Here is a 10,630-nt window from a genome sequence, read left to right as displayed (position 1 = left end):
CTGATTTTTATCACCTTCCTATGCCCCTATGAGGAAATGCTTTTTGACTGATGAACCAGCTCCTCATTTAAACAACTGCGTGCTTCACCTCCATGTGAAAACAGCTCTCTCAACAACAAGAAGAAGAATGCCCTAACTATTTACATCAATCCTGGGCCAGGACTCTTGTCCTGAAAGTTTGCGCCAGCTCTTACCGCTGGTGCTCTGTGAGCCCAGGGCACCTGCAACCGGACTTCTTGCCTGGGACATTCCCCCACCCACAGTTCCACCCAGAGGCAGGGGGCCTAAGGAACGCAGACTCAAAAAGCCAACTTGGAACAACAGATTCATACATGGCCCCTCCTGTCTCAGAGTCTCTGCGGCAGGTTCCCGGGTCTTCCGGCATCTGAGGCCAGCTCCGCCACAGCATCTGTGCTCCCCTGAGCACAGATCTCCTGCGATGAGCACAGTGTTCAACATGCAGTTTCTTTTCTCCAACGGCGGACAGCCCCACTCTCCCAGCGCGCTGCCTCTGGACCAGTTCTGGGTCCTCTTCCCTCTGACTCGGCCTCATCCCTCGGCTGCTGGCCCTGCAGGATAGAAACGGTGCCTGTGGCCAGAGCAGCAGAGAGAGGATGCTCGGTGCTTCGAGCGGAATATTCTCAGTGGTGCGTCACCAGATTCGATGTTGCTGAACAGCCTTCTCACACTCCTGCCCTCCTGAGGGTTTCAACCACCTGGGCCATCTTCTTGCTGCATTCTCAGGGGAGGTGAAAAGTTCTGTGAATCTGAGGTTGAGTTTGGAAGGTAGGGTGACGCTTTGACACTGGATTTCTCACCGGTTCTGATAACACCATACTCTTGAGGGCTTCTCTTGGCTTCCTATACCCCAGGCATTTGCTTCCCCTTTCACAGCCTTTGGAGGGGCCTGTGACTTTAAAACCAGACACAGCTGATATACAAGAATCACACGGGACTTGATCCACAGAGCAGGTGCAAAGAAACAGTTCCCAACCATGTTCCTCTTTCCATTGCTGATACAGATTCTCCAAAATGTAACTGCAGGCCCAAGACCCCACCTGTCCTGCAGCCAGGAGACACACAGGGTGCATGCGTGGTTTGGGGACGGCTGGAAGCTGAGCTTGTGGTCCTGGTCCCGTTTTATTCTAGCTTTGCAGAAGTCACAGTTCTCACGCCGCCTCTCAGCACGCATGCATTTTCCTTCCCTGTAACTGAAACTAAGAAGGATTCTCTCCCTCTGAGGTTACCTTCATCCCATCTACTGATTATCAATATGATTAATCTACAGAATTCACCCTTCAGGAGAACCAGGACCCAAACAGTCTGCTTACGTCCAAAATTTAGGTGTCAGCCTCCACTCACTTTTCTTCACAACCTGCCTGGCCCCATCCAATCCACCTTGGGGAGCCCCTGGGACCTCCTTCCAGAAGGTCTAGACTCTAAGTCCTCCTGCGGTCTTTGTTGATGTCTCTCCCTGAATCCACCTCCACCTCTGTGCTGAATGTTTGCAGCTCTCTGCTCCTCCTCCCAGGCCCATAAGCCATCCCACATGGCGGTCTGAGGGGTCTTCCAAAAATATAAATCACAGCATGTCCCCCATAAGCACCAAAATGCTTGCTAGCAGTTCCCCATGGGACTTAGAACCAAAGTCACTGCAATCTGAAAGGCTCTTCACGTCTGGCCCTCCCCGCTCCCACCCGCCTCTGCCCCACCCGCACTGCTCCTCGTGCAGCTCTGATGAGCTCATTCCCACCCCAGGACCTTTGCACTAGTTGCAAAACTCTTCTCCCAAACTCAGACATCGCCTCCATGGCCTCCTGACAGAGAGGAGGGCCTTTTTCCCTCCTCTGAGGGTCTCCCAGAGAGACACTCTTCCTGTTCCTCCCCAAGCCACACTGTATTAGATTAGCTTATTTAATCAAACAGAATTATCTTATTTCATATCTATTCCAGGCCTTTTTTTTTTTCTTTTTTCTTGCAGCTGTCTTCCTCTACTGCAGGAGCTCCCAGAGCTCAGGGCTCAGGCATCTTTTGTGTCTTTCCCAGGTCAGGCCTGGTTCAGGGTCGCCTCCCCAGGGCCGGGCACGTAGCCATCCTCGATGTGTGTATTCTGAATAATGAACAAATGGCAGGGATGCTGAAGAACACAAGGAACAGTGAGGTTATCTAAGCTTGGGCTGAGTTTCCTGATGACCCTTGGTGGCTCTCATCTCTTCTACATCTCAGTTTTCCAATCTTTAAATCATGAGTGATGGAACTGGGAACTCAAAGAAGCCGTATGTTTTGGTGAAATTTTGCTACTAATGATGTTGATGGGTAACGGGAAAATTCTGCAGGGCAAAATCCTCATGGGAATACACCATGTCTGCAAGAGGGCTTTCCACGATGGCCTCAGAACAGCAGCCTGAAGAACTGGCTCCCTTCGGGGGAGCTTTCCCTCATCGGTATCGCATCTACCTACGGCCACGTGTTATCCACATGTGTTTCATGGTGGCTCTGCCTGGGAGGTACTTATAGGCATTTTCTATCAAAGGTGATGTTCACAGCTCAGTTGCAAGGGCCACCTGCAGTGTTTAGAACTTCAGTTCACCGAGGGCATCGCTGGTTTACAGGATCCCATGTCTTGTGCTCAGGTGGGAACAAAATCCAGGAGCCACATGGAAGCGCCTAGCGTGATGGCCGATGTCAGGAAGGGGTTACCATTCTTCCAGACCTCCATGGTGAATCTGGGGGTCACATGCAGGGAAAGGCTCCAACTGCAGAGAGAGCCCGTCTGGGAAAGGCTGGACATTAGCCACACCCATTCACAGAGGAGACACTTCCAACAACGGACTCAGGCGTCATCACCCAAACACCGGAATAAAACGGTTTGGTTTCTAATAGAGTTTCCTTTCTCCATCATTGGAACAACATGCAAGTCACAGCATACAGACGCTACAAGCACCATGGGGACAGCTCTCACCCAACCATGTTCGTTTAGAGACAGAATACCTAGGCCGGCAAAGCCCAGAGTGTTTTTCAAGATCAGCAGGCAGAGGTGAAAGTGGAACCCAGCTTGGGGCCAGCGTGCAGCGCTTCCTCCCGCACTGGTCCAAGGGAGCTGCCTCCTTCGGGGCCTGCCGTGGTACTAATGGGATTGATGGGATGACTTCACAGAGGGATTCCACCTTTTCTCGCTCTGTCAAACTTTCTCCATATTCCTCCAAGCACTCCCAGGAGGTCTGTCAGACGTGGGACCTCCACACTTTGGACAGCAAAACCAGGTCTTTCAGGAAAGCACATTAATGAGAATTGTATGAGTAGGTAAAACGATGACAGCTCCTCATCCCGGCTCCTGCTCCCAATGTGTGTCATGGACTCGGATGTCCTCCTCATGGGTCTCCTCACCTGGGGAACAGCTGTGATCCTGGCAGAACCCTGGCTTCGGTCTAGAAGGGCTTTCAGTGCCATCTTGGTGTCCAGCGCAGGCTTTCTGTGCTGGGACATCCCGCCTGAGAGGAGGTGGCAGTGCCTGCGCCACCCTGCCTGGCGCTCCTCCATACCAGACCATGCTCTCAACATTTGTTTCCCCCCTACCTTTTTTGCTCTCCTTTTTGCCTGGTCAAAATTGTGCCAGCTCCTGTTCCAGGAAGCTGGCACGTGCCAGAAGGGTCCTGCAGTGCCTAGCACTGGGTGATTCCTCCTTGACTGTTGGTTAAGAGAAATCATCAAGGGCTGAGTCCTTGCAGATTCACCCTGCCTGCAAGGGGAATCTTGAAAGACCCAATGCATATAAAATGCAGAGCACAAGGCCTGCTGCTCCAGGGGTGTTTGATAAATGGCAGTGCAGGCTATTACTTGCACTTTTTTTTTTTTCCCCACAGAATCTCATTCTTGTTGCCCAGGCTGGAGTGCCATGGCATGATCTCGGCTCACTGCAGCCTCCGCCTCCCAGGTTCAAGTGATTCTCCTGCCTCAGCCTCCTGAGTAGCTAGGACCACAGATGCATGCCACCATGTCTGGCTGATTTTTATATTTTTAGTAGAGACAGGGTATCACCGTGTTGGCCAGGCTAGTCTCGAACTTCTGACCTTAAGTGATCTACAGGCCTTGGCCTCCCTAAGTGCTGGGATTACAGGCATGAGCCACTGTACCCTGCCCTTGCACTGTTAACATTATTATTACTCTTATTTCTTTTTTTTTTTTTTTCTTTGAGACAGGGTCTTGCTCTGTTGCCTAGGCTGGAGTTCAGTGGCCCAATCATAGCTCACAGCAGCCTGGACCTCCTGGGCTCAGGTTATCCTCCTGCCTCAGCCACCTGACTAGCTGTGACCACAGGTGTGCACCACCACACCAGGCTAATTTTTTAAATTTTTTAGAGACCAGCTCTCACTATGTTGCCCAGGCTGGTCTCAAACTCCTGCGCTCAAGTGACCCTCCTGCCTTGGCCTCCCAAAGTGTTGGAATTACAAGTGTGAGCCCGGCCTGTGGTTGATTCTTCAGTCTATCAGTGACAGAGATCTCCCTTACTCCTTCCATCCCTCAGAGCTGGACACTCTCCCCGCCCACCCCCATCCCCTGAGGAAGGCCGTTTTCAGCCTGGAAGTCCCGGGCGGGCCTTGTTGGAAGTGGGGCCTCTCAGCAGTGCTCAGGGGCCTTTAAACCAGGTCTGGGGTGGGCGGTGGGCGAGGTGGGCACAGGGTTTCCTCAGGCCTGTGGTCTGTAGAAAAACTTCCCGTTCCTTTTTCTTAAATAAACTTTTCAACAATAACCCTGCTGTCCCTGGAAGTCTTACCTTGGGCCTGTCCATTTCATTCCAAGTGATTAGTGAATTTTCAGGATGTACTGTCTTGTTGGCGTTTCCCCCTCCGACACTGACTGTAACTAACCTGCTCCTGTAGGGGGACACCAGGTGGACTTTGTGTCACCGAGTCCTAGCTCTGCTCCGGCCAGCCTGTCCTGTACTCACGGCACGGTGGCCTGGCCTCCCCTCGTGGACCAGGGCGCAGATCCAGCTCTGGAACCCTAGGTAATGATGGCTCTGCATTTCTGTTGCATGGGCAACTCAAGAAACGTGAACTTTAGTTTCTCACCTGAGGCCTCAAGCCCAAATCAAGGCTGTTTCTTCTGGCTGGAACCTGATTCAAGCACCTGGTGCTTGAGAGGCTTCCCTCAGGGGCACGTCAACTGAGCATAGCTCAAGGTTCCGCCAGGCATATTTCTAGAAAGGAGAATGTTTTTTAATCATCCTTTATCCAAGCTTTTAACCATGGCCGAAAGCATTTTGTTCTCTTTTGCCTTTTTAATAATAACTTTGTACTGTGTTTCCAAGGTTGTATTGGAGGTAGTTGTATAAACTTTAAGGAACTGACATGAAAAAACACTGCAAACCATAGAAAATAATTAATTTGTACATTTTTACTTCTTTTTTTTGAGACAGGATCTCACTCTATCACCCGGGCTGGAGGGCAGTGGTGCAATCTCCGCTCCCAGAGTCAAGTGATTCTTGTGCCTCAGCCTCCTGAGTGGCTGGGACTACAAGCACGTGCCACCATGCCTGGCTAATTTTTGCATTTTTTGTAGAGATGGGATTTTGCCATGTTGCCCAGGCTGGTCTCAAACTCCTGAGCTCAGGTGATCTGCCCACCTCGGCCTCCCAAAGTACTGGGATTACAGATGTGAGTCACTGTACCCAGCCTGAAAATGTTTATTTATTTACTTCTTTATTTTTTATTTTTTTGAGACGGAGTCACCCTCTGTCGCCTGGGCCAGAGTGTAGTGCCACAATCTTGGCTCACTGCAATCTCCATCTCCAGGGTTCAAGCGGTTCTCAAGCCTCAGTCTCCCAAGTAGCTGGAATTACAGGCGCCCACCTCCATGCCCAGCTAATTTTTGTATTTTTAGTAGAGGCCGGGTTTCACCATGTTGCCCAGGCTGGTTTTGAACTCCGGGCTTCAAGTGATCCACTTACCTCAGCCTCCCAAAGTTCTGGAATTACAGACGTGAGCCACCACACCCAGCCTGAAAATAATTAATTTTTTTTAAAATTAATTGGAAAATAACCACAATATTACTTAATGCCAATTACTCACATTTTTTAGAAGTATTTATTTTTTGTCAAGTTTGATGTACTTTTTCTTCTTGCCAATTATGACATTTTAAATATTTTTTCCTAGAATTATAGTTTCAAACATTTGGAATTTATTAAAACTATTAAACTTAAAAACAAGAAAAGTAAGTAGTGACTTTGGATGGCAGGAGAATGCCGGTCAGGATGCAGAGCAGGCGGAAAGCTCCTGGAACAGTATCTCGAGGGTGTCGAGCAAGACGTGTTGACAGAGACACGGAGACACGGAGACCAACCAGGAGACACGGAGACCAACCGGGTCCCGGTGCAACTCCCTGAGGCATCAAGACTCAATGTTGAGACCTTAGATCACAACCGCAGGACTGATGATGCGATTGGGTATCAATATACAACCTTTATCTGAAAGAACGTGAAACTATTCCCAATACCATATGATAGCAGAACATTTAAAACAAACAGAGGGCGAGCACGGTGGCTCACGCCTGTAATCCCAGCACTTTGGGAGGCTGAGGTGGGCAGATCACCTGAGGTCAGGAGTTTGAGACCAGCCTGGCCAACATGGTGAAACCCCGTCTCTACTAAAAATACAAAAATTAGCCAGGCATGGTGGCGGGTGCCTATAATCCCAGGTACTCGGGAGGCTGAGGCGGGAGAATTGCTTGAACCTGGGAGGCAGAGGTTTCAGTGAGCCGAAATTGCGCCATTGCGCTCCAGCCTGGGCAACAAGAGTGAAACTCAGTCTCAAAATAAATAAATAAATACATACATACATACATACATACATACATACATACATACATAAATTTAAAAAAATAATAAAAAATAGGATTCTTCCTTTAAGTTTGTCTAACAGCACTCAGTACTGAAGCAGAGGAGGAACTGCACCCACACAAGGCCCCAGGTGCTGCCATGTGCGTGGGGCAGACCGGATCCCAGGAGCACTTTGTGAGTGTCCCCCTCCCTAAACACAATGTTAAAAGAAAACCTCAGACAAATTAAAATTGACCGAGTTTAATTGAGCAAAGCATGATTCACTGATCCGGCAGCCTCCGAGCCTGAGGAGTCTCTGAGTCCAGCGCAGCCACGTGCTGGAAGATGTATAGACAGAACACGCAAGTGAGGTACGGAAGCAGCCAGAGCGGTTCTAGCCCGGCTTGTGCCTATTGGAACACAGGTTGACCAGTCAGCACCCTTTGATTGGTCAAAACTCTGTGATTGGCACAAGAGCAGGTTAGTCTGTTTCCACCTCCACATAAGGTGCCATTCACTATGTACAGAGAACCCCTTTAGGCTGAACTTAAAATACATACGGAGGCAGCTTTAGGCTAAATTTGATTGAACTCCAAGCATCCAGGCACACAATTCATGTTTCCTGGCTGGTCTCTGTCATATTCGATACCATCGTGCAGAGGTGTCTTCAGAGCTTTAGAGTAAGCTTCCGCGCTGCTGTGAGATACCCACGCAAATAATTCCTCAGCCTAGTCCTGTACCAAACAAGCCCACCGCAAACCACATGGCAGCCACCAACATGTCTCCAGCAATCCCACTGCACAGCCCAGCGACTCAAGGCCTGGAGCTTTCTAACTATTACTCAGCCTCAACTTTTCTATTTGGAGGAAACCTTTTCCTGATAAAGATTTAGCCATCCTCCTGCCATCCTGACCTGTCTAGGACTGTGTGTGTGGAAAAATCATGCATCAGGCCACCTGCCCCTAGAATCAGAGCTGTTTCCTAGGGATGTCTAACTTTGTGTGACTGTAGTTCTTGGTATTCTTAACCAGTCACTAGCAATTCATTAGTATTTAAATTTATGCTAATTTCATCAAGGTGTGAAAAGATCTTTTTCTTGCATATACATGAAAGAACCATATTACTATTCAATGGCTTTTTTCCTCTCTTTTTAACCCAAGAAAAGCTTGTTGTGACTTAACAAAAGAGAAGGCAGAAATAACACAAAAACACAATCTAGAAAAAGCTTTAGGTTAAACTTTTACATTCTTTTTTTTTAACTTTTAAATTTCACGTTGTAAATATAACAGTCCTCCTAGAAATATGAGTGCGCAATGGCGGGAGAAAGGCCACACTTTACGTGTGTGTGTGTGCACCGAGATCACCATCAGGCACTTGTCATCTTAGGAGTTCAAGATTGCATCCTAAAATGCCATTTACCATATTATTATCACTTCCGTTTACATAATTTAGGTTTTTCTCCAGGACAGGCAAACCATGCTACATAGCATCCAACAGCGTTTCCCAACCCTAGTGCATCTCACCCATTTGTCTACTAAGGAGGTACGAAGACATCTACAAAATTGGCCCGCCTGTATATATGTTCACAGGAATATCAAAGTGAACCTGCGGTATAGGGGCAAACATAATGTGTCCTGAGTGCAGACAGCCCGAAAGCCATTGCCCTGGAAGTCACTTGCTGGTTTAGGAAACGAGAGGCTTCTGGTGCAGGGGTCGCTGACCCGGAGAAGTCCTCTGGCCCGGTCCACGGTGTTCCCTGCTTTCCTCTGCACTGCCCGCACCTAGGGCAGCCACAGTCTCCCCCAAGCCCTGGAGATGGCTCCACAAGGCATGCCCTGCTCTCATGATCCCATTTAATCGTGTTATAAGGCGGCCTGGCGCGCGCTTGTCGCGAGGGCGGATTGCGAGGCCCGTATAGATTTGCTGTCATCCTGCAGGCTCCCCGCACAAGACAGAGGCCTGGGGACGCGCAGCGGGAACCCGGGGCTTGCAGGGTTAAGCGCTCCCTGCCTCCTGGCTGGGGGCTCCGCTAGCATCCGCAGGCGGGCGGGGCTGGGCCTCATCCCTCACGGTGCCGATGACACGATGGATCTCGCCTGTCACTGTCATTACAGTCAGCTTCACTCCACCGCCGATAAGAAGGCCACTCCCCTAAGCACGGAGCAGGCAGATACTTTTCTACCTAATTTTAGGGAAAGAGCTCTTACAGGTGTCCTTTCAGCAGGATTTGAGATGTCTCACTCTGATCGCACATCCGGGAGGGAGAAGGCTCCTACGACTCCATAAATTAACTGATTTCAGTCCTTTGCATTGGAAATACACTGTCTGTGCGTTTTCATGGAAAACACCAAGATTTCTAAAAGGCAGCTTTCAAATTCTGAGGTAAAACGTTTAGAGTGTAGCCTTTTGAAGGTATTTGTGAAACCTTGAATATGCTCACACGCTCATTCTGGACGGTGTCTTGAAAATTGCTTCGTTTGTTTTGTTTGGTGATCACCACAGCCAGGCATTCTTTTAGAATGAGCAGCAGGGGAAAGCACTGAAGTCATCTCAGCAGGATTGAAACTAGCTTTTGTGGTGTCGAGACTCACGTGCAAAGTACAGTGCTTGTCTCACCTATGAGACTCGGAGTCCTGGAGAGGGCAGCGTAATTTTTCCCCCCAGATGTGGAGTGCAATAAGGATTTCTCATTCCCGACATACAAAAGGGAACTTCTTGTGATGGCTGTGTTAACAGGAGCCTGTGCCCTGGCCGAATGTAGGGATAGTGTGGAAACTGCAGTGGAGAGCCGTCTCCTAGGGCTGGAGATGCCAACATCACACTAGAAGTCCCTGTCATTCTGCATCATCAATGCCGTCTAAGGGAAGGAAGAATGTTTATTTTCTGCACGTCGCTGCACTTCCAAAAGATATATTTTTCAGCATGTGCTTCTGAATGCGTTCTTTAAAAATTCAAATAGCAAGTCAGCTGGGTGTAAGGGTTCGAGATCTGGGCTGTTAGAGCTATCAGAGCGAGGGAGAGAGAAAGAGAGAGAGAAAGAGAGAGAGATTCATTAAACTTCCCCAGAGTTTACTGATTACCCCATCACTTAAAGACAACAACAAAAATTGTTCTACCAATGTTTCCAACAAGCTTTGTTTTGAAGTTTTAATCAGGTCTAAATGGAAAGTGATTGAGGAGAATGGTGTGGTCTGCATTTTAATCCCTGGAAATGATCCCCACCCCCAAGTCTTTGGCTGTGTGGCGTGTGGTGTGGCCTTGGGTTTCTGAGTGTTTCTAACATACATAATGAGCTCAATGTCAAGCTGTTGGGTCTTTTGTCTTTAACAATAAGCATTTAGCTCAACTAAATGAATAGAAATTGCTTTAGTGAATTACAAAAGCCAAGGTCTTTTGAATGCACCAATGACGACATTAATTATTTTCGACATTGTCTTATTTTTGCAAATGTATTAACTTAAAATTTGACTTAAAAGTGTAATAAATTCATTTACTGTTCCAATTAAAAATGTGAAACATTCTTAGTAAATCAAAATGTCTGCTGATGGCGATGACAATCCTCCTCTGATAAAAATAACAGTCTAAGTGTATTACCGAATTCATCTGATTACAAATCTAACATAGCGTCAGCACTGTCTACTCTTCCCTGTTTGAAAAGCAATGAGGTGGCCAAGTTATAATGGGCCCCCAGCACCACTGTGCTTACAAAGGGAGCTTGCCCACGATGGGACGAGTTTTCCAACACTGCCAAACAAGGGGGCCAATTTCCCTGCAAAGAAAGTGAGACCAGCATTCAAAAAGCTGCAGTGATCT

Source organism: Mandrillus leucophaeus, unplaced genomic scaffold, assembly GCF_000951045.1.
Source record: "Mandrillus leucophaeus isolate KB7577 unplaced genomic scaffold, Mleu.le_1.0 Scaffold89, whole genome shotgun sequence".
NCBI classification, from domain to species: domain Eukaryota; kingdom Metazoa; phylum Chordata; class Mammalia; order Primates; family Cercopithecidae; genus Mandrillus; species Mandrillus leucophaeus.
This window is presented reverse-complemented; position numbering follows the sequence as displayed.